General features: G+C 43.5%; 1 long non-coding RNA gene across 2 annotated transcripts; it reads right to left on the reverse strand.

Annotated features, from left to right (window-relative positions):
* Positions 1–11,697: 11,697 nt before the first annotated feature.
* On the reverse strand, positions 11,698–20,784 carry LOC111763168 (uncharacterized). Of its 2 annotated transcripts, XR_011649341.1 has the most exons (6): positions 20,611–20,784; positions 16,274–16,413; positions 14,621–14,787; positions 13,622–13,694; positions 12,809–12,904; positions 11,698–12,532 (listed from the first exon to the last, which is right to left on the reverse strand). It is a non-coding gene; the product is annotated as an uncharacterized lncRNA (long non-coding RNA). The 2 variants fall into 2 exon arrangements; XR_002796083.3 differs by having other exon boundaries at positions 11,698–12,904.
* Between the last annotated feature and the right edge of the window lie 319 nt (positions 20,785–21,103).

The following is a 21,103-nucleotide window of genomic DNA, read 5'->3' on the forward strand; positions in this document are numbered from 1 at the left end:
TCTGTGGAATGTACCCTAACTCCAGCCACTGCAATCTGTCTCCAGGCCTCAAATATTCCTTATCATCTTCCTCCTCCACTCTCTGGCCAAGGTTCTCCTCCTCTTGGCCAGCACCTTCGCTGGTCATCTAGCTGTCACACCTGCTGTAGTGACTTGACACTCAGCCCTGAAAGGCCTCAGCAGCTGCTCACCCAGTCCTTCTAGACCAACATGCCCAAGAGGATCATCTGGGCGCTCCCAATGTGGACAACAGACTTACCACCTTCTGCTGATCAGGGTCAATTACCCCTCGGGATGGTGACTCCTCTTATTAGCTTCTGGTCTCCTGGCACGTGGAGCTCAAATTGACCAGACAGCAAGCAAAGTTTAAGCTTAATGAAACTCTTGTTATGACCCGTGGTGGAAGCATTCTGGCTCTGAGGATAAGCTCTTTAGAACCACAGAAACGAATGTTGTTGGGAGGGAAACACAAGTTATTCCCCAACTGGATTACTGAGAGTGATGAAAAGCCGTTCCCCTCCTGCTTCCATCTCTTGGTTTCCAGATACATATAATCTTCCTATTGGGAGCCCAGGACCATAAAATGATCATGGATTTGAGGAGTATATTGCATCCTGGAGAATGGTGTCCTTCATTGCAGAGTATCACCTCTAAGCTGACATGACAGCTGGGCCTTCGAATCTGTTCAATTGTTCCATCAGGCCAGCAGCTCCTGGGATAAGTGGTTAATGATAAGATTGGGGGGGTCTCATGTCCAGATGCCCATTGCCACACCTCCTCTGCTGGGAAATGGTCCCTTGGTCTGGGAGGGTATTGTTCAGTATTTCCTGTGCCTCAGATAGTGGTGCTGGCTGAGGCCTTTCAGGCAGGAAGGCAAACTCTTAACTAGAATATTAGATGATTTTTTTCACTCCTAGGGTGGAAGGAATCTAACGTGATCAACTTACAATCAAGTGGCTGGTTGGGCTCCTTGAGGGAGGGGTGCTATAGTTGAGCATCACATCAGTTTGGAGTTCCAGCAGTGACAGAAACTAGATCTCCCTTGGCTAGTAGAAACTGATGCCATTAGTCCCATGTAGAAGCTCCATTGGTCCTAATTCTTTCATTCACCTATTATGTCAACAATGGGGTGGTCAATATCAGAGTCTAGCTCATGTCAACCAGCCTTATCCTCCAGTGCAATTGGCTATTGTGGTAGATTGAATTATGTACCCCCAACAAAAGCCATGTTTTTAATTTTAACCCACACTCTTGCAGATATAAACAGGACCCTTTGAAGATGCATTATCAGTTAAGGTGTAGACTTATTTGTTAATGGGATCTTCTGAGATCCAATTTAGGTACGGCCAAACTGAATCAATGGGAGGCTTAATCTGTTTTACTGGAGGGTTCATTAAGAGGAGCCAGAAGTCAGCAGAAACTGGAACAGCAGACACTGGGAGACTAAGGCCATCACCATGTGACGGGAGGCACCTCAAGAATTGTGGCAAGCCAGCACCAGAACACTACAGACATTGGAGAGAAAGCATGGCTTTGCCAATGCCTTGATTTTGGACTTCTTTATTCCAAAACCATGAGCCAATAAATTCTTGTTGTTTAAGCTAACCCATTGTGCATTATTTGTCACAGCAGCCCAATTTCCTTGACACCCACTATCATAGTTTTATCCACATGTCTTTGTTTCCCATCTTCTAATATTTCTCCATTGAAGCTTTTAATCAACAAGTCAAGCCATACAGCATTTCCCATGAGTCTTACATCAAGTGCTTCTTTTTTCTATATAAGGTAGATGACCTAGTAAACTACATAATAATTCTGACCTTTGGGAGGATTGTCACTCATCATTGTCCTCCAGGGCCACCCCAGAGTAGGGCTGCAGTGTCGTAGTAGTCCACTTTTGACTTGAACCCACATACCAAAGGAGCCCATTCATGAAACAAGATGTCCCCTACTCCATCAGTTGACCCTCTATTTAACCATGGATGGGAGCTGAGAGAGAGGCATAGTGCAAACAATGTTGCATAATGTAGGGATCTGAACGACCAGCTCATACTGCTGACTTGTCCTTTCTGGCTTAGCTTGTGTCCATTCCATAGGCAATGCTTTAATCCTGTGATGGAATGACGTTTGGCCATCCAACCTATGACTTGGTGAAGCCGACAGAACCTAGCTCACGATGGGCATTGCCAACCTCGTGGTCAGCCACTCTATCTCTACCAGAGCCTCATGACATCTTAGGTACTGTGATTTTTGTTTGTTTGTTTGTTTTTATGTATATAGTTCTCTACTATAAATGGCAATACCTTGCTCTAGAATTCTAGGGATCTGTGTTATGATTCTTTTATTGTGGCTTGAAATGAACTCCACAGGAATGTCCTTTCCCACCATAGAGATCACTGGTACCATTAATCTGTAGGATAGTGTGGTGTGAGTTCCAGGCCATCTTTGCCTCATTCTGGACCTCTTACAGAAACTTTTGCTGCTCTGGGATTCACTTAAAGGTGGCAGCCTTTTGTTTCCTTCAGTGTATGGGTTAGAAAACTATTCTTGGTTTGATGTATGTTGCCACTAGAGTCCCTAGAGGACTGCCAGACATTATGCTTCCTTCTTAGTGCTGGAAAGTTCAAGAATCAGTAATTTTCCTACTTCAAGGGTATGTCTTGACATATACCAGAGCATCTGAAATCCTAGCTATATCACTGATATGGTGGGCTTCTGAATCTTCATAGGGTCTATCTTGCATCCACTGGAACACATGTGCCTTACCAAGGTCTCCAACATCGACATACTTGTCACTTCTTGTTCACCCAGTCTAGTTAATATGATATTACTGATTTTGTAGACCATGGTGATGTTCTGCAGAATGTTTATCTGATAGACTACCCCTTGGACTGTATAAGACAGTGAATGGGAGAGTTAACACAGCCATGGGGCAAGATGGTATATGTGCATTGTCATCCTTCCCATGTGAATGGGAATTGCCGCTGATTCTCCTGCTAATGAAAATGGAAAAGAATGCATTCACCAGGACAATGGTGGCATGTCATCCACTTGAGACTTGTTTTAATCTGGTGTAGCAAAGATACTACCTGGCATAGCAGTTTAAATTGGGGCTACTATTTAGTTGAGTTTAGGATGTTCTTCTATTATCCAACAGGAACTGCCTGATGTGTGAGGGGACAAGAATGCTGAATTCAATGGGGATATAATAGAACTCACCATTTCTGCATACTTTAGGTCTTTAAGGTTGGCACTAATCTGCCATGCTTCCCAGGATGTGATAATATTGTTTTATTTACTATCTGAACCAAAATAGGGAATGAGTAGTTTCAAAGGTTTATGTCTGGCCTCCTAAACATATAGTTCTCATCCCACAGACTGAGGACCTAATGTGAAAATTCTGCCAACCATTGCAATTCAGTGTGAGGATTCTGCCATATTCATTTAAATTATACCCGTGAAATATCATCAAACAGATCTTCAGATCCACGGGTTCCACCATGAGATTGAATTGGGCCAGGATTCCAGATTCCATTTATTTACCATATGCCCCCATTCTCAGGAGAGGGACATGAAGATGCTTCAGAGTCTGTGTATTAGTGCCAACTAAAAAACTGTATCTAGCAATCTCTGAAATGTCAAGGTATTCCTCTATCCCCAGCTTGGAGTAAACTCAGTAAATTTCCATGGGTCACTTTTTGGAAGGACTTGAACAGGGGTCAGCAAACTTTCTGTGAAGGGGTAGATAGTAAATATTTTCAACCATTTGTAGGACATGATCTCTAGCACAGATATCGGCTCTGCCATCATAGCACAAAGGTAACACATAAATGAATAAATGATTGGGAGTGGCTATGTTCCAAAGTTATTTACAAAAAACAGACCAGAGAGTAGGTTGACTTTGGTCATCCACAGGTTATTTTTTGCCACACTCTGGACTAGGAGAGTGATTATCCTATGCACTTGTGGCTATGTGGTCATTCCTCATGGAGATTTGGCCCTTCCTTCAGTCAATGGATCTAGACATGTGATCTGGCTGAGATCCAAAAGCCACTCAAGGAATTGTGACTTGTTATTGAGCAGCTGCCCTCAATCATTTACTTATCCATCGAGGACTTCTTTTGGATTTTATAAATTAATCAATATGCTTGTTGACTGCTTATCTATCTTATCCCTAGAAATTCTGTGTTTTATTTATCATCTCTATAGTCTTCTGCAGGTTAGGCCTCTCTGGGTGCCATTCAACTCACCTTGCTTTTGATAGTTCAACTCCACCTCCTAGCCTCTATTATTTTGTATTATTACCTCCATTGCTACCAGGAGCCCAGTTATGTAACAGCATTTCCTCTCCTGAACCTCAGACAACAGAGGACAGCCATCTCTGAGCTTCTTTATGGTGGTCTGTCACCAGTGCATTCCTTACTGCCTGAAAATGGAGTTCCTTCTGGACTCATCCATGGAATATATTTGGCTGGTGAATTTTCCAACTTTGTTTAGCATATCTACTCTATCAGATCCACTTCTCCCTTACTTTCTTCCACTTTCTGTTATGGCAGTTCTGGCATTTCTAATTCTCTAAATGTCTGCAATCACTTTTTCCAAGACTCCAAGAGACAACTTACAGTGGGTCAGCACCATTTCCTGGGGTCCTTTGCCTGGGTGTTAGATCATGGATCATGAGTGCATCTGTCCATATCAATAAACTCTTATCTACCTTTATGTTCCACTCTTCTTGAGCTAACATGCTCAGGATCCATCTTGACTTGATCCCACAGCTACTTCAGCTCAGACTCTCTTCCCCAACCACATTATAATGTGATTTAACCCCAGTTATTGTTCTCGTGGTCAGGAGGGAATTTGAAATCAGAGGGAAATATGGTTTCTTGCCTCCTCTTCTACTATGTCCAGTCTAGTTTTCCACTGGTAAAAGTTTTAACGATTGTACTGCTATGGTCTGCCAAGGGCACCCAGCCCTCTGCTTACTGCTCATGGGTCCATCATTACCAGCTGGCGGTCAGGTAGTCTAGATCCAAGGACTTTAAAGTCTGCCTTTAAGTATTAACTTTCTTAGGTCATATTCCTTGGGGAAAAGTCTCCAAAGCAAAGTTTTTCATATAAGGGGGATCTCCTGGGGAGTGCTCTTGAGAAAATCTGTAGTAGCATGAGGCAAATGGGGTTGTGAAGAGTGGGAAGTTGAATTGCCATGCAGTTACAACAGATGCCTTCACCAATCTAACGGGGAGCTCTGGAGCTGAGAGGCCCCAAGTTGAGGAAAGGCATTTGGATCTTTGTATCCTGCATGGAATAGTCACTGGGTATGAAATGCCCCTGCACTCAGATCGAAGGTGGGGAGCATATCCTTGAGCAAGGCAAGCAAATCCTGGAGAGGGACACAGCCATGAACCGTCATGAGCCCAGGCTCCTGGAATCAGAAAGTGAGGGACCCCAACAACAAAGGGAGGACCTGGGTGGTGCCCCACATTTTCTCCTAAAGATTTCTCACACCTTAGGAGAAGATGCAGTGACAGACATTCCTTTTCTTCCTCTGGAAATTGCTTTGTTTAGATATGATGCTTAGGATGACTAGAGCCCCATTGCCGTCAAAAGGGTGAGGGTAAAGCTGACATACTGAGGATGGCAGAGAGGTGGACAGAACCTGTGTCCTGGATCATTTTGTTGAGCTTCTGAGTCAACATTGTTGAAGCTGGAAGGTTCTGTTGAAACCAGTTGGAATTGATTTTCTCTTTCTTAAAGAGGATAGCATTGTGACTGATGCACCCAGCTTCAAAATTGAATTTATGGAAAGTTCAAGTAATAGATGGAGGAAATGGAAGAGAAAATAAGCGAGATAGATAGAATTTTTTCTGACTATAGTCCTATCTTTCAAAAAATATGAACTATGATGAAATGGGGGACAATATTGTTGAAAAATGTTAATGTAATTTTCTCTTTTGGAATTATTTGTACTGACCTCCATTTATTCTGCCAGAGGCATTGGTTTGCTTCAGTAATATTTAGGTTTGCTACAGCGACAGGAAAGAAAGATTCAATATTAAATCTGACATCCAGAATAGGATTTTCAAATCTTCAGCAAACATTCATTTTGTAAGCCAAGATTTTCTAATCTTTTTAAGTTTCCATTAAAAGTCAGACCTGGACAACATAAATTCAAGTTTAGCATTAGCCAGAACTGGAGAGAGAAGGATATAATATAATATAAAACCTATCCTTTTAGGTACCCATGAAGAAAGAGAGAGAGAGGCAAGGAGGTAGAGACAGATGTATCCTATTATTCCCATGACATGAGGGCAGGAATGTGAGATATGAGGAAGTATAGTGGATAGTTTGAAGAGCAAGCTCAAAACAGATAAATTCCCCCCTTCCCCTCAAGACTCCCAGGGGGAGATTCCCATTCAGAGATGCACTCACGCAGGAATGAAATAGCATAAGATTGATGGAGGAAGATGGGAAGATGAATGAGCCTAAAATTGTGCTCCTGGCTCCCATGGTTTATAAGTGTTTTAGAAGGAATCCAGAAGTTTATGTGTGCCCTAGATGGGTGACTCAGAGCTTGCGGATGGGTCAGTGCCAGAGATCAGGCAATAATGCAAAGTTTGGAACCCTGGACTCGCGGGAAGGTGTGAACACCATGCCCCAAGGAGACAGATAGGTCCATTCATGCTTCAGCCATCATGAGTCCCTGCCCAGGAAAACAAGCCATCCAAAACAAGGAAGCAGAAAGCATCTCAGGGACATCAGGTCTGATACCCTGTGTCCCCTACTCCTCGAAGGTCTCAAAACCCCCTTATATGCCCAGCTGCTTCAACGAAGAGGAGAGGGGAGAAGAAAGGAAATCCGAAAGGTGGAAGACTTTCTCAAAGAGACCGTATCACCAAAACGAGATTATTTTAATGGAAAGAGGCAGTGATATTGTAAGTTTGCAAGTGTAGTAGTAGTGCCTGTGTACAGTTGGAAATCTTGGAGTCCTGCTCCGATCCCCGCAGGCCTTATTTCTCATGTTCATGGGCATCCTCTCGTAGCTGGGGCCTATTCTGACCATGTGTGGAGTAGGTTGGAAGAGCCAGAAAATCAGTATCCTGTGGGCAGAGCCCTCAGCCAATTTGGGAGCTAGTTGATTCATACCCCAGTCCCCCATCCCCAAGGGGTAATTCTAAAGCATATGTTCTATACTGGCTCCCAGGAGACCACCCTGGGACCAAGCTCCAATTACAGCATATGGGAACCTCTTATGTTTTTTAAAGTGTTTTTTAATGTAACATTCTTTGCGATCTAGTAACTTTAATGAAATATGTGTAAAAAAAATAAAATAAATAAAATTCAACTTAACTAAAAAAAAAAAAAAAAGCTCCAATTACCTAGAGGTCAACTTGCTTGGTTACACACACTTTATTGGCTGCCTTCCCTTCTCAGCGTTCTGGGATCACCTCTCCAATAAGCTACTTACACTTAGATTCTTGTTTGTTGGTCTTCTTCAAGGGAACTTAAACTAAAACGATTGACTCTTATCTCCCATAGCCCAAGAACAAGATGTGATTTGTTATAAAAAGCTAAATAAGCTCTGTATACCCCAGGTAACAGGAGTAAATTTTCACACTATTTTAATAATAAACATACTTAAAGCAATTTTTTAAATTCTGGAAGCATCACTCACTTAGGCAAGAAATATTTGTTCACTTAAAATTATGTGCAAGGAATTATAAAGACCAATTTTGAATTGTCTGTAGTTACAAGAGATTGAAATAGGCAATCTCACAACCACATTGAAATGTAGTTCCTAATTACTCTCCCATCAGCTGTCTTCTGAACTGATCCGTATGAGCTCATGCCCTCTTGTTTTTCCATCCACCTCTAGTAAAGGTGTCAACAAGATGTTCAATTGTAAAACACACACACACACACACAAATCAGGGAAGAAATGTAAGGGTATCAAGGGCCATTAATTAATTAATAGCATCATTATTTTACATAGTCATTTATCAAAGATCTCTTTTGTGACAAATTCTCTGCGGTGGCTTGGAAATTTTAAAAATGAATGAATGGTAGGGTATTTCTCCTCACCCGGCTTTCATTCTAGAAAGATAGACACAGACATCACTCTAAAAAGGATACAGTGTAGCAGGTGCTGTAACAGAGAACCCATAGCAGGGAGAGGAAGGTCTTTCAGTCTAGATATGAAGGATTTTTAAGGAAGAGGAGAGTGTCATTCAGTAATTGCTGTAGTAATGCTGTAAGTAAGTCATCCAAAACTTTGTGATGTATAAAGCGTTTATTTTTCTCGCTCATGGGTAAGTAGGCTATGTGTTGACTGGCTTTGGCTCAGGGCTATGACTTGAGTTCAGGTCTGTTTTGTGTCTTGGACTATTTACTCAATGAGGCATTTTCTCAATGGGAGTAGCCCAGGACACAAAGAGTGCGAGAACATCACATCGCCTCTTTCAGTGTGGACTTGGGACCTGCGCACTGTCACTTCTGCTTGTATGTCACTGGCCGGATCAGCCACACGGCCAACCTGAACGCCGTAAGGTAGTAAAGTGTTCTCCACATAAAGGGGGAGGGGGAAGGACGAATATCTGTGGACAAAACTCAGTATCTCACAGGGAGCAAAGGAGGAAAAGTCTCCAAGTAGAGACAATATTGAGATGAAGTTATCCTCGAGGGCTCGGAGCCTAATTCTTCCTAAAAGCACAGAGTAACAACCATGAAGAAGGCTTGTAAGTAGCTACAGAAGGTGACCCTGAGGGTCATAGTGGCAGAGATGTGGACCCATTCTTACAGCCCTGTTCACAGGACATAGATTAGATATAGGGATAGGGATGGGATGGCGCTGGGAATAGAGATAGAGTTAAAAAGACTAGATGTAGAGAGAGAGATAGAAATAAATACAGAGACATAGAGATGTAGAGATGAAATAGATATAGATAGGTATAGATATAGATATGGACATAGACATACACAGTCAGATGATATAGATATATAGATGATACAGATGTAGATATAGATATATAGATAGAGATAGAGATTGAGATAAAAATATACATATAGATATAGATACAGACATATCACAGACTCTAGAGGAATTACCACATACAGTATTTACATATAAGGCCACCTTGCCCTAAACCCTCTAAATGTAATGAATGAAAGTGAAGGTACACATGAAACAGGTAAGCCAGGCGGAGTGTCACTGTGAGAGAGAAAGCTCAGGAAGGCAGACTTGTTCTCCCACCAAGGAAATGACACCAGCCAAGCAGCTGGAAGCATGTGACCAAGACTTTCGGTGAACACGGGCTTCCCATGGAACTGGCTTAGAGTCTAAAATGTCACCTTCCTGCCGCCTACCCATGGCGCCCCACCAGCTACCTGCTGCTCGTGGAGGAGAAGAGGCTGTAAATTCAAGAGTGTGAAGGTGAATGTCGGTGAGTCAAGTTAGGACTCCGTGGTTTTGAAACTATGTAGCCTTGGCAGAGTCATTTCAACATTTCATCATCTGTAAGTTCTGAAGGCCAGATCACTCAAAGTCTAACTTAAAAAACACTAGTTGAATCTTCTTTCTCAAGCAAAATTTCATGTAGCCTTTTACACGAAAAACAAAACTGTAGCGATTTTAATTTGGAGAGTGTTTGGAGATGCAAAAGCCCTAACTAGCTCCCTGCTGAGGTGACCCACGTGGAATTCCACAGACCCCCGGGACCAGAAGAGCTCAATTATAGGCAAATGGGAGAGATACATTTTAGTCTCTCTTTCTGCTATAATACGGTTATGCTCTAAATATGTACTCGTTAGCAGTTCTGCCAAGAGTTCTGGTGAATAGAAGTTAAAATGGCTGGATAGAAGGAAACGTTCAACTTCAGTTTGGGGGATTCCTCGTTTTCATGCCCATTGCAATTTTTTAACTACTCACGTGCTAAAATTACATCTTCTTCCACCAAGGTCATTATTTACTTTCTGTGCTGATTTGTATTTATATTTTCAATTCACAGAATTTTCAATTCAGTTAATATATGATTGAAATTTCTAAAAAAGTTTTCCCTAATATAAAATTTCATTTCATTTCAACTCACCAGTATGTGTTCACTATGAGGACTTGAAATAACTTGTCCCATAGTTCTAACAGATACAAAAACACTACTTAAGATGCACGTGTTACAAAACCAATTCATTTACGGAACACGTACTGACCCCTTTTAGGGGTGCTTTTCATTGCTGCCCACTCACATCCTCATAAAATCCTTGCTAGTTACTTATTATTAACCCTGGTTTACAGAATAAAATGAATTTTTGTAAATTGTTCACGATCGCAAGCACAAAACCTTGATTCAAAAGCCCAGAGCGTCTCTCACAATCTGCGCAGAAGCAAGGGAGTATGTAAAAGGGCGTGAAGGCAGGCTAAGGGGTGCGAGGGCATCAGTCCACGGCTACGTGGTGGGACGCACGAGGGGAGCCTCCGTGCAGCAGCCTGTCCTGGAGGGAGGCACTCTGGGAAGGTTATGACTTCACGGCTTTTCCCCAGGAAATGGCCACAGGGGAAAGGCTGAGAAAGGGGAAGCTAGACCACCCCATGCTGTGCTGTCTGAACAATTTGTTTCCTTTTGTCTTCTTCTGCCCTGGATCAGCTTAAATGGATTTTAAATGGCAGGTCTGGGGCTCCATATCAAATGCCATTCCAGATACTTAGGTCAGTGTGCCCCAAACAAGCTCCTCAGGACACTTGTTTCAAAAGACGCCAGAATCAACGGATGGTAGGACATGTGGAAGCCGTACGCAATAGTTTACTTTCTCCGATATTCGTGTTTCATGCCTTGTGTTAAATGCCCAAGAAGGTCTGTTCTGTTTACCTCGCATTTCCCAAAGTACTATTAGTCAGACCTTTTTTCTTATAATGCCTATTTGCAGATCATGGGAATGAGCAGATACTTCTGGACAACAGGACCAAACGAACAGTACTCTCATCTCCTTGTGCAGCTTAGAGGCTCAAATCCATGGTCAGCATTGAGACCTAAAGGACCTGTGTAGCCAGGTTCTGGGCTCCTCCTGCTGAGCGGGCACTGGCCATGGGCCCTCCCCGAGCGCAGGTATCCTAGATGGCTCCTCGGAGGGCCAGGGAGCCCTTCCTACCCCTCCTTTAACCCTGAGCCCTCTCGCTGCGGGGTTGGGCACTCTCTTTTCTCCCTGTTACCCTCATACGAGGCTTGTGCATCTTTCTCCACTGCCTCCAGGGCTACCACCAGTCTGGTTTTCAGTTTGCAGTTTTGTCCTTGATGCCATCTTCCGGATTTTCCTCCAGCCATTGCTTCTTATCTCCACATATCCGCCCCGTCCAAACCATCCCCCAAACCTCCAGAGGGTCGTTCAAGGCCCTCATTATCCCCAGGGAGAGTTTAGACATAGAGTGATAGTCCCTATTTCCATCATGGCCACTAAGAGTGAGTTCTTTCATCAGCTTGTCTTCTGTAAGGGTTGTCCTTGGTTTTCAGAGCAGAAAATATATCTTTTAATTCATATTCTTTCACTTGTTTTACCTTTGTACCTTCTTTAATAATGACAAAGTCTCATGCCTTCCTCTAATTTTCTTGGAGATTTTAAAATTAATTAAATGGTACAGCTAAACACAAACCTAAGTGATATCTGCAATTTAGTCTGAACAACAATAACCACTGTGTTTTCTTTTTAGTTTTTAATCGTTTATATTTTCAATTATTACGTGTACAAAATAAAGTTAAATAAATAAATAAACAGTAACAACAGAGTAAGATGGATGGATTATGGATGGATGAGGGGTTGGACAGGGGGACAGATAGATGTAGTTGGGCAGACATGTGATCAAGCAAATAATACACAGAATGTCAAATATACAACTTAGGTGGTGGGTAAATAGGAGTACACTGTAAAATTCTTTCAACATTTTGGTATGCTTGAAAATTCTCACAGAAGATGCTAGAGAAAATTTTAAGCAATTTTCAAATATGCTTTACCAAATGCCACACAGCAGTCCCCCACTCAGGGAGGAGGGAGATGGGTTACAGGGAGATGGGATGACTGGCACCCATCCATTTGGAAGAAACTTCTGGCATGCTTTAATTCTCCACTTGAACCTTGTGCTTCTCAACACAAACTACCATTTGGAGAAGGGTTGCTCATTCTCCCAGCCAGAAGCTGTTATCTCCACTCTCTTCAGCTTTGGGGAACAGGATGGCAATCTCAGTGTGCTTTCTAAGTAAATTCATCGCTCAGAAACCATCCTTTCCTTGGATAAGTGTTGTTGACTTTTGTTGCCTCTTCCAGGGACAGGCAGATGGAAATCAGATTCGGAAAGTTCCAAGGAAGGCTTCTTCTCTCAGAGCCTGGTACAGGATGCAGGAAGGGTTTGAAAGGATGGCTTGTGCAGCAGGCGCTGTGGTGCATGGCACCCAGCCAGGCAAACTGGAGCGAGGAGGATGGGCTGTGAGCACAATCTTGAGGAGACAAGTCCCAGCAAAACACACTTTGTAGGTGATTAGCTCCTCGGGACCCTCTAAAACCAGAGAATGCCCCATCTAGAATGTTGCACGTCTGGCTCGGGAAACAGCTCATTTGACCTGTGAATGCTTTATCTAGGGACAAGTGGTAGAACAAGGAACCCAGATGTCCGCATGGGGAGACAGTGAAGAGACCCTTGTCTTCAAATATGTCATAGAGCAAATCCCCTTGAAGCCAAAAGGAACAACGAGAACAAAAAAAGGGCAGTAGCAAGAAACCTGCTTAGCTCAAGTCAGCAGCAGAAGACAGGAGAAACAGCCCACGGACTCACCAGAGACCAAATTCGAGGACAGCGACATCACAACGGAGATCAACTTCGGGCCACACTTGGGCCTGCGGGGAATGAAGGACTCCAGTGGGCTTTCAGCTATGAATATTAAATTTCCAGGCAGAATAAAGTAAAAATAAATAATAAAAAAGCAGAAAGGAAATAAGGGCACAGTGGGTGCAAAATGGGGCAAAGAATGAAGTTAGGATTTGAAAAGCCTTACGTCCATGACGTCCAGCACGTGCACTGGAAGCATGGGGGACACTTGTTACAAATTCAGGCTCCTGAGGAAATGAGACGCCAGCTCCCACCCACACACCGGGCAATCTAAACCTAAACTCTGGTATCACATGACCGTATGCATGGAGGAAGGGAGCCGTGAATTTACTTAAATGTGGTTTCTTACCATAGAATTTGAATCTTCTGAAATGATATAAGAAGCTTAAGTGTATATGCGCTTTTATTTTCTAGTTAGAGAATGTAAATTCTCATCAGATTAGCAAAGGACATTAGGACCCAAACAAGTTAATACCTCTGCTAACCTTTCCAGAAAGCCATGGACTAATAGAACCATGATGAGATGATAGAACATCTGATATTATTAATAGCTACTGAAGATGTATTAAGGACTAGTATCTGGACTCTTTCACTGAAGACCTGAGAAGCAGATATTATCATTGCTGCCGCTTTAGAGACGAGGAAGCAAAGCCTTTGGAAAGCAGCTTCCCCCAGGTTGTGCAATCGGTCAATTGCAAGATTAATTCCCTGGCAGTCTGTCTCAGAATTGGCATGCTTAATCACAAACACTCAGCTCACCTGTATCACAGGAGAGAGAGTTTCCGGACATAAAATCATGCAGAGTCATGGGGAAGCTCCATTGCTCCTTATGCTGAAATCGAAAAGACTGTGTGAGCCATTCTCAAGGAAAACCTTCCTCCCATATTCCAGTTTGCGCTGTATCTGCACAATACTTTGAAAGAAATGGGCTTTATTCTATAATTTTAGAGCAGCTGGCATATTTCTGCCATTTCTTAAAAATCCTCTTCAAGGAACAGCTCATTCTCAGAACAATTCATGCAAGGAAATATCCAATTCCCAGCTCTGCTGTTTACTGGTAGTGTGGTTTTGGGCAATTTACTTAGGTTTGCTGTTCTTTTCCTTACTCTTAGTATTATTATTATCATTCCAATGCTATGGGTATACGTTTTTCCACACTATAAAAATAAAGGAAATCAACTCACATCATTTTATGAAGCATGTAAAACCCAGACACAAAGATATGAAAACATGGTGGTACATGATAAATACAGCTCCCTAAATGTGAATGAGAGAATTCTTTTTTAAAAAGTCAGATTAATTTGTTCATTATAAGAGTAACCCTTGGAAACTCAGAAATACAGTATTAGGAAAGGTACTAATATAACATTCCACACCAGTAGGTAAAATGGCACATTGATAGCATACTAAACATTTTTAAAAATCAATATTCAATCCTGATTGTTTAATAAAATCAGTAAATTATGGCTATAAGGATCCTCCCTTAAAATAAAAATAAAAAACTAACAGCTTATACATTCATTCAACAAACATATTGAGCCCAGGGGCCGTCTAGGCACTCGGCATATATGAGGGAACAAAAGAAAGATAATTGCCCTGGCAGATATAACACTTGGGGCAGGGAAGAGGGGAAACAGAAGAGGAACAGAAAATAAACAAAAAACATAATAAGTAAATAACATAGTTTTCATATCAGTTATCTATTGCAATGTAACAAACATCCCCAAACTTGGTAACTTAAAAGGACAAATTTATTACCTCTGTGGGTCATTTGGGCTCCACATGTCATCGCCTGGGGCTGCAGTTGTCTGGTCCAGGGTAGCTCATTCACATGCCTGACAGTTGATGCTGGCTGTCAGCTGGAAACTCGGCTGGGGTTGTGGATAGAGGACACATATGGGAGCTTTCCATGTGTCTCAAGCTTCCTGTGGAGTGACAATTGAGTTCCAAGAGGGAGCATGCCAAGAGCAAGCGTTGCAAAAGACGGCTCCAAGAGAGCAGAAGCTTCCAGTCCTCTTGAAGGCTTACTCCTGCCATAGTTTATTGGTTAAAGAAGTCATAGGCCCTCCCCAGATTCCAGAGGTCAAAGAAAATAGACTGTCTGGGGCTGAGAGGTGGAGCAGGGGTTTGTCGTTTTTAATCAACTGTCTATATTCAAAGGTGATAGTGCTATGGAAAATGGTTTTACAGGAAAAGCACAGTCAAGGAGATAAGAATTGGAGGGGGTGGGTGTGATTTTAAATAAAGTGATCAGAGTTGGTCTCAGAGAAGACAGCATGTGAGCAAAGATATGAAGGCGGTGAAGAGAGGGCCATGCAGATAGCTGGGAAAATAGCTTCCCAGGCAGAGAAAACAGGCAAGGCCAACGAGAAGGTCAGCAGGGTGAGGAATGGGGTAAGGAGGGGGAGACTGATGAATTTTGGGGTCACACAGGGAGTGAGCCAGGTCATTTAGGTTTTGTTTACAGTGTTAGGCCTTGATTTTCAGTCTCAGGGAAATAGGGAGCTATTGCAGGATTTTGGGCAAAGGAGTGAAATCTAGGTAAGCAAATCGAGAAATCAGGTAAGGGTGACAGTTGGCAATGGGGGTAGAGAAGAACAGGGGGTTCTTGCTATATTTTGGAGGAAGAGCTGAAAGTATCTGTCAAGTGTTAGATGGGACTGAGGGGTGAGAGCAAAAGCTACTGGAAGGATGACATGCCAGTGATGCAGAAGGGGATGCTACAAGAGCACGATGGGCAGACTGGCAAGAAGGCCTGGAGTTTGGTCTTTGCCATGTTGAGTTTTGTGCCTGATTAAGACAAAATGAGGTGTCCAGAAGGGTGTATGGCTCTGTAGTTCCAGAGCAAGGGCTGGGCTGGAAGCAAACATTTGGGAGTGGTAGACCAGATGCTCTCTCCAGCCAAGAGGCTGAGTAAGCCTTGCCATCTGGAGAGGGTACATCCAGGCAAGAGGTTCTAGGCAGGTGTATGTGGGTTCCAAATAAAAGTGAGGAGCAGGGTAATAATGCTCAGTGTGACTTTCATATTCAGCCTTAATCTCTAGGCCCTGGCTCACATCCTTGCAGCTAAAACACACATCAGCAGTATAACTATTATCTAGGAGGATGGAATACAACTGTATTTTCAATCAATGTGATTGTGTACCTAGAAAACCCAAGAGATTTAAACTAAAATCTACTGGAATTAGTAGGAGATATAGAACTCTATATAATAGATAAAGATAAGTCTACTAAAATAGTTTTAAAACATCACTAATCAAAATATATTTGGGGATGGGGAATCTCATTAAAAATAACATCAAAAACATAAACTACCCAGGAATTACTCTAACAAAAAATTCTTATGGGAAGGAAAACTTCACAGTATCTGAATACCTATTAAAACCCCAGAAAGTTTCTCCCACCCCTTACCTGGCATTAGTTTCCTGCAGAACATTCAGCAGTACCCACAATGTACTCGGAGTTTGCAAGTCTCCACTGTTTGTCTTTGCTCTGTCACGGGCAGCCTCATCAGCATATATCCCTTTGATGGGTGGTCCACCAAGGTAACTCTAGGGCATGAACAGGCTTGTCACATGCAGAAAGGCAGCCAGACACTGCCTGTCTCTGTGCTAATGGACTCAGTCCATAAGGGACAGGAGTTATGATTATCCCACTTTACAGAAGAGGAGACTGAGCCTCAGATCCCTAAGTCCCTGAGAGGAGTAAACGTCCCTGTCTCAGTTTGCCAGAGCTGCTATAACAAATACCACAAAGTGGTTTTGGCTTAACAACAGGCATTTATTAGCCCACGGTTTTGAGGCAAGAAATCCAAAATCTAGATATCAGCAAGGCTTGCTTTCTCCCTGAATCTGCAGTGTTTTGGTTTTGGCTGCCAGTGACTCCTGGGGTTCCTTGGTTTGTACCCCTGCTTCCCATCCTGTGTCCATATCCTTGCCTTTTACCTGCTTCTCCAGTTTCCATTCACTTTCAGCTTCTCCAGCTTCTGGGCTATGGGTTCTTCTCTTTATAAGTCCTCCAGTAATAGGGATTAAAATATAGACTCATTCAGTTTGAGCACACCGTAGCTCAAAATAACATCTTTGAGAGTTTGCTTCTCTGATTTTCTATGATTTTGTGTTATCTTTACATTTGAATAGGAAAAGCATGTATTTTAGCATCATCCAAGTAGCATGAATATGCCCTGTTTAAAAAGCCCCAAGAGCAAGCACAGTTTGCCTGGTTCTCAAGCAGCAGTGAAGAGCTTCTCAGAGAATCTAGGCTCTGAGTAAGTTGAAATATTACAAAATACTTCCTTCTTGCTATCAAATCATTCCGCTTCAACTTAAATATCATATGAGCAGCACAAAATAAGGTTTTGTTCCCCAAAATTTCTTCCCAGAACAGAAACTGCCCTTAGCATTTTTCTTGGGAAGTACATTTGTAAGACAACATTCATTGTTGACATTTTTAAGCTAATGTACCCTGCAAAGTTGAGCACAGAAAGCAAGAAACTGTTTGCTATTTTGCATTTTGCTACCCAAATGCTGCCAACTGGGCTAAACACACATCAACTAGTCAAAGGCATTGCACACTTTGATTCTTGTAAATTCCTGAAATGCCAGCAGCTCATGTGCCTGCCTGGTCGATTTGGCATTTTGGTCTTAAAGCTGGGGCAAGTGGTCCAAATCCTTTTCTTATCCTGCCCTCTGCCATCTGAGGTTTACAGCAAAAGGAAAATTATGACACTGTCCTTTGGGTGAGGGTAGAGTTTCAAATGCCTCCATCTCTCCAGAGAGTTACTGCTCCATGCATGAAAAGCAGCCTCCCAAAAACATAGCAGCTGCCCCCCTTGTAAATCCAGTTTCTGGGGCTTGGGTCTTAAAACACAGCACCTGTGCAAGCCAGCAATTGCAATGGACCTGCAGCTGTGAGGTGCTATTATGTAGCCGGCTTGTGTCAACAGACACATGCGTTCTTGTCTATCTGACATGTGAGGGCAGGGTGATAAATAATTTTTGTTACAGCTCGGGCCGCCCAGCAGAAAGCAACCAGACTCAATTTAACATCATCACTGGCAAGAAGAGAAAAGTGTTCATTTGCTCAGACCTTCTAGGCTATTGGACATCCTGCTACCGGGTTTAGGCAGTAATGATATTCATTGTACCTGCAGAATGATTTCCAATTCCCATCCCCTGGACCACAATTCTCTCCTGATGCTGCAAAAGCCCCTTCCCGCCTTCCTCCAGGCATTGATTGACCTTCAGAGGAAAGCACCGTGGAATGAAAGAGCTCAGCATTTTAGCACTTCACATCCTCAGTCCCCCCCAACAAGGAACATACAAATAAGGAGAGGGGGAGGGCTAGCTGGGGGACAAGGACTTGGTATCTCACCTGAACTAACCGTACAATCCAGTGCTCTCGGCCAGTCTGGGAGTCAGAGTAATTATTTTTATTCCTTTCCCCATAGCTAGAATTTTGCCTAGATGACCTTTCTCATGAAAATGTTTTATTAAACAATTTCTTTCAAGAAGGAATTTTTGAGCCACTTCCGAAAGGAAGCTAGCGGCTGTTATTGGGACGCGAGCTGCCAGCCGTCGCAGACAAGTGCACGGGCAAACGTGGCAAGCTGACCGTGAACCCCTGCAAAGCTGCAAAGGAGGCGGGCCGTGCATTATCGGGGTCTCATCAGGGACGTGAATACAGACCTCTGAAAATCTGGTAATAGCCCTTTCAGTCAGAAAGATTTGTCCAGACGGTAAAACCCTGCTGGAAATGCGGCCAGCAGCTGTCCCCGCTCCAGCTAATCCGCAACTCCAGGAGACACCCCGGCACCCAGAACGCGGGAGCCCCCTTTCTCAGCTGAGCTGCCGTCGTCAGCAGGCGTGGGGCACGAACACAGCCATGGGGCCCTGGGCGTGCGTTTTGGTGGCTGCTAATGCAGTAGACTGGTTTTGTACCCCCAGGGCCCTAGAACGTCTCTTCTATAGTCCTGCCCTTGTCGTTTTTACTGTTTTATTAATAGTGAAACTAAAAGGACCTGGTCTTTTTATTTAAATTACTCCCTCTCCTATGTGTATCTTGCTCAATCCTTCTGGTACAGCTGGCTGGTTGGCCGGCGGCCTGGGACGATAGCAAGGAGCTATTGCCAGCGAGGGTATTATAGATGAAAGGGCTATTTGGTGCGCTGTTTGATCTTTGAAGGTCAGTTTTATGGGCAGGAGGAGGCAGAGAGCGAGCTGACGTCTCTCTGGCTTCTGTCCCTGGTTTTGAGCAAGCGTGTTCCAGGAAGCTGCGTTGTTGTTTTGGCAAGTGATTGTTGATCGTGATGCATTCTGGGGGTCAGGTTTCCTGCTGTAAGGAGGCCTGACAGTTCCTGATATTAAAATAAATGGGCCTTCAAATATTGACTAAAGGCGAATGTGGGAAAGCGAATTTCAACCCCGTGGGGTTGAAAGACACCGAATGGTATTTCTGGGAACAAATCGTTGGGGGAAATGCAGTCCCGATGCCAAAACAGTCATTTGAATCCACACGTGGCAATTTGCTGAATGCATTTTTCTTCCATGCACAACACAAATCCAAAGTCAGAAGTCATAACCTCGAAATGCTTAGAGATAACCTATGTTTATGTCATAGGCTAAGAAAGTTTTTTTTTTTTTTCCCTGCAGAAGATAACTGAGAACCTTTGTAAAAATTCCTTCATAATTTTTACAAAAACTCTAATGTAGAATGATTAGAGATGATGTAGCCACAGCTCAGGTCAGGCTGGGTACATAGTAGGCACTCCACGAAAGGCAGGTCAAACAAAACAAACAAACATCTGGCCCTAGCAATGATGAAATAGCAGAAAATGATTCACCTTTGGAATTGCAGAGGAAATAAACTAGCCCAAAAATTATAATTCGAAGAAGCAAACTCATAAATAGCATGGCCCTTTGAAAACAAAATGGATGTAATTCACTTTACCTCCAAAAATTTCGAAACAACCCTGCATTAACCTTCCCTAGAACCCTGAGAAGTCGGCAATAAATACTACCACTCCTTTTACAGGAACAGTCAGGGAGAGAAAAACCTTTGCCTTATCCTTGTTTACACATGGCTTAAAATAGACTCCGAATCCCCCAATGGTAAAGTTATGACGCCAACTTTCCCATCAGCTAATTTATATTAAAAAATTATCCTATATACGGTGACGTACACAGAGCTGGCACCGGTAACAGACTTCCATTCGGGACCTAAGTGATTCCTTGAACTTTGTTTGATTTTCCGTACTTAACTACCAGCCCCTTTCCAGTCGTGTTCACTTTCTGGGCAGGAAGGCAGAAGAGGAGGCTGTGTTTGCTCAGCCTCCCAGCACCGCTGCCCCCAGCAAGAGCTCAGAAGTGAAAGTCAGCTTCTGAGAAAGAGCCTGGTGTACAGGAAAGAGCGTGAGGTTGCCTGGCCACCCTGCCACCGCCCCTTGCACGGCCCCAGGAGACCTTTACTGGAAAGAGGCTGCAGGAACCAGCCCACCCCTGGGACCTCCTGCCTTGGAAGTACGCCTCTCACCTCCCGGAGGTCAGGAGGAATCACAAAGGTGCCTGCTCCTAGGAAGAAGGAGGAAACCAGAGCAGCCCTTTGACGTGGCTGTGAACCAGCCATGTTAATGTCTCCCTGCAGCTTCTCACCAAAAATCTTAGAGCTGACCGAGGCAGACTATCAGTCAGCTCCTAGGCACAGTCTAGGGATTCTGAACTACTGACATGCAGGGAAGTCCAAAGACGCACCTAAAGTCTGCTAGGTCAGAAATCCCCCAGACCAACCGCTGGCGAAGCTGCTGGAAGGGAAGTGCAGGGCAGGCAGCTGCGTCCAGCCAGGCGTGGCCACGCCCCTCCTCCAAGGGCGCCTGCGGCACAGCCTGGCCAGGCCAGCAGAGCCGGCTGGACAAACGAGTGATCCAGGCAGGTGCCGGCAGCAAAGCATTTGCCAACTCATGAAAAAGAGATGTGCGACTTCACAATGCGGCTATGTCTCTATTGTTGTTACATCTTATTATTGTTAACTATACTGCAAATATAGAAAGCAAACCAAGATTTCGGTTACACTATTTATATTCTATTAGGAATGTACGGTAATCACCGCCCATGATAAAACCTTCCCAGCCACCCCAAGCTCCCACGCCCACGTTACCCTTCTCTCCAACCTAAGAATAACCACTAAGTTGCGTTTTATGGGAATCCTTTCTTTACTTTCATTTAGAGTGTTGTTTTCTTTCTAGTA

This window comes from Dasypus novemcinctus, chromosome 8 (genome assembly GCF_030445035.2).
Source record: "Dasypus novemcinctus isolate mDasNov1 chromosome 8, mDasNov1.1.hap2, whole genome shotgun sequence".
In the NCBI taxonomy this organism is placed as follows: domain Eukaryota; kingdom Metazoa; phylum Chordata; class Mammalia; order Cingulata; family Dasypodidae; genus Dasypus; species Dasypus novemcinctus.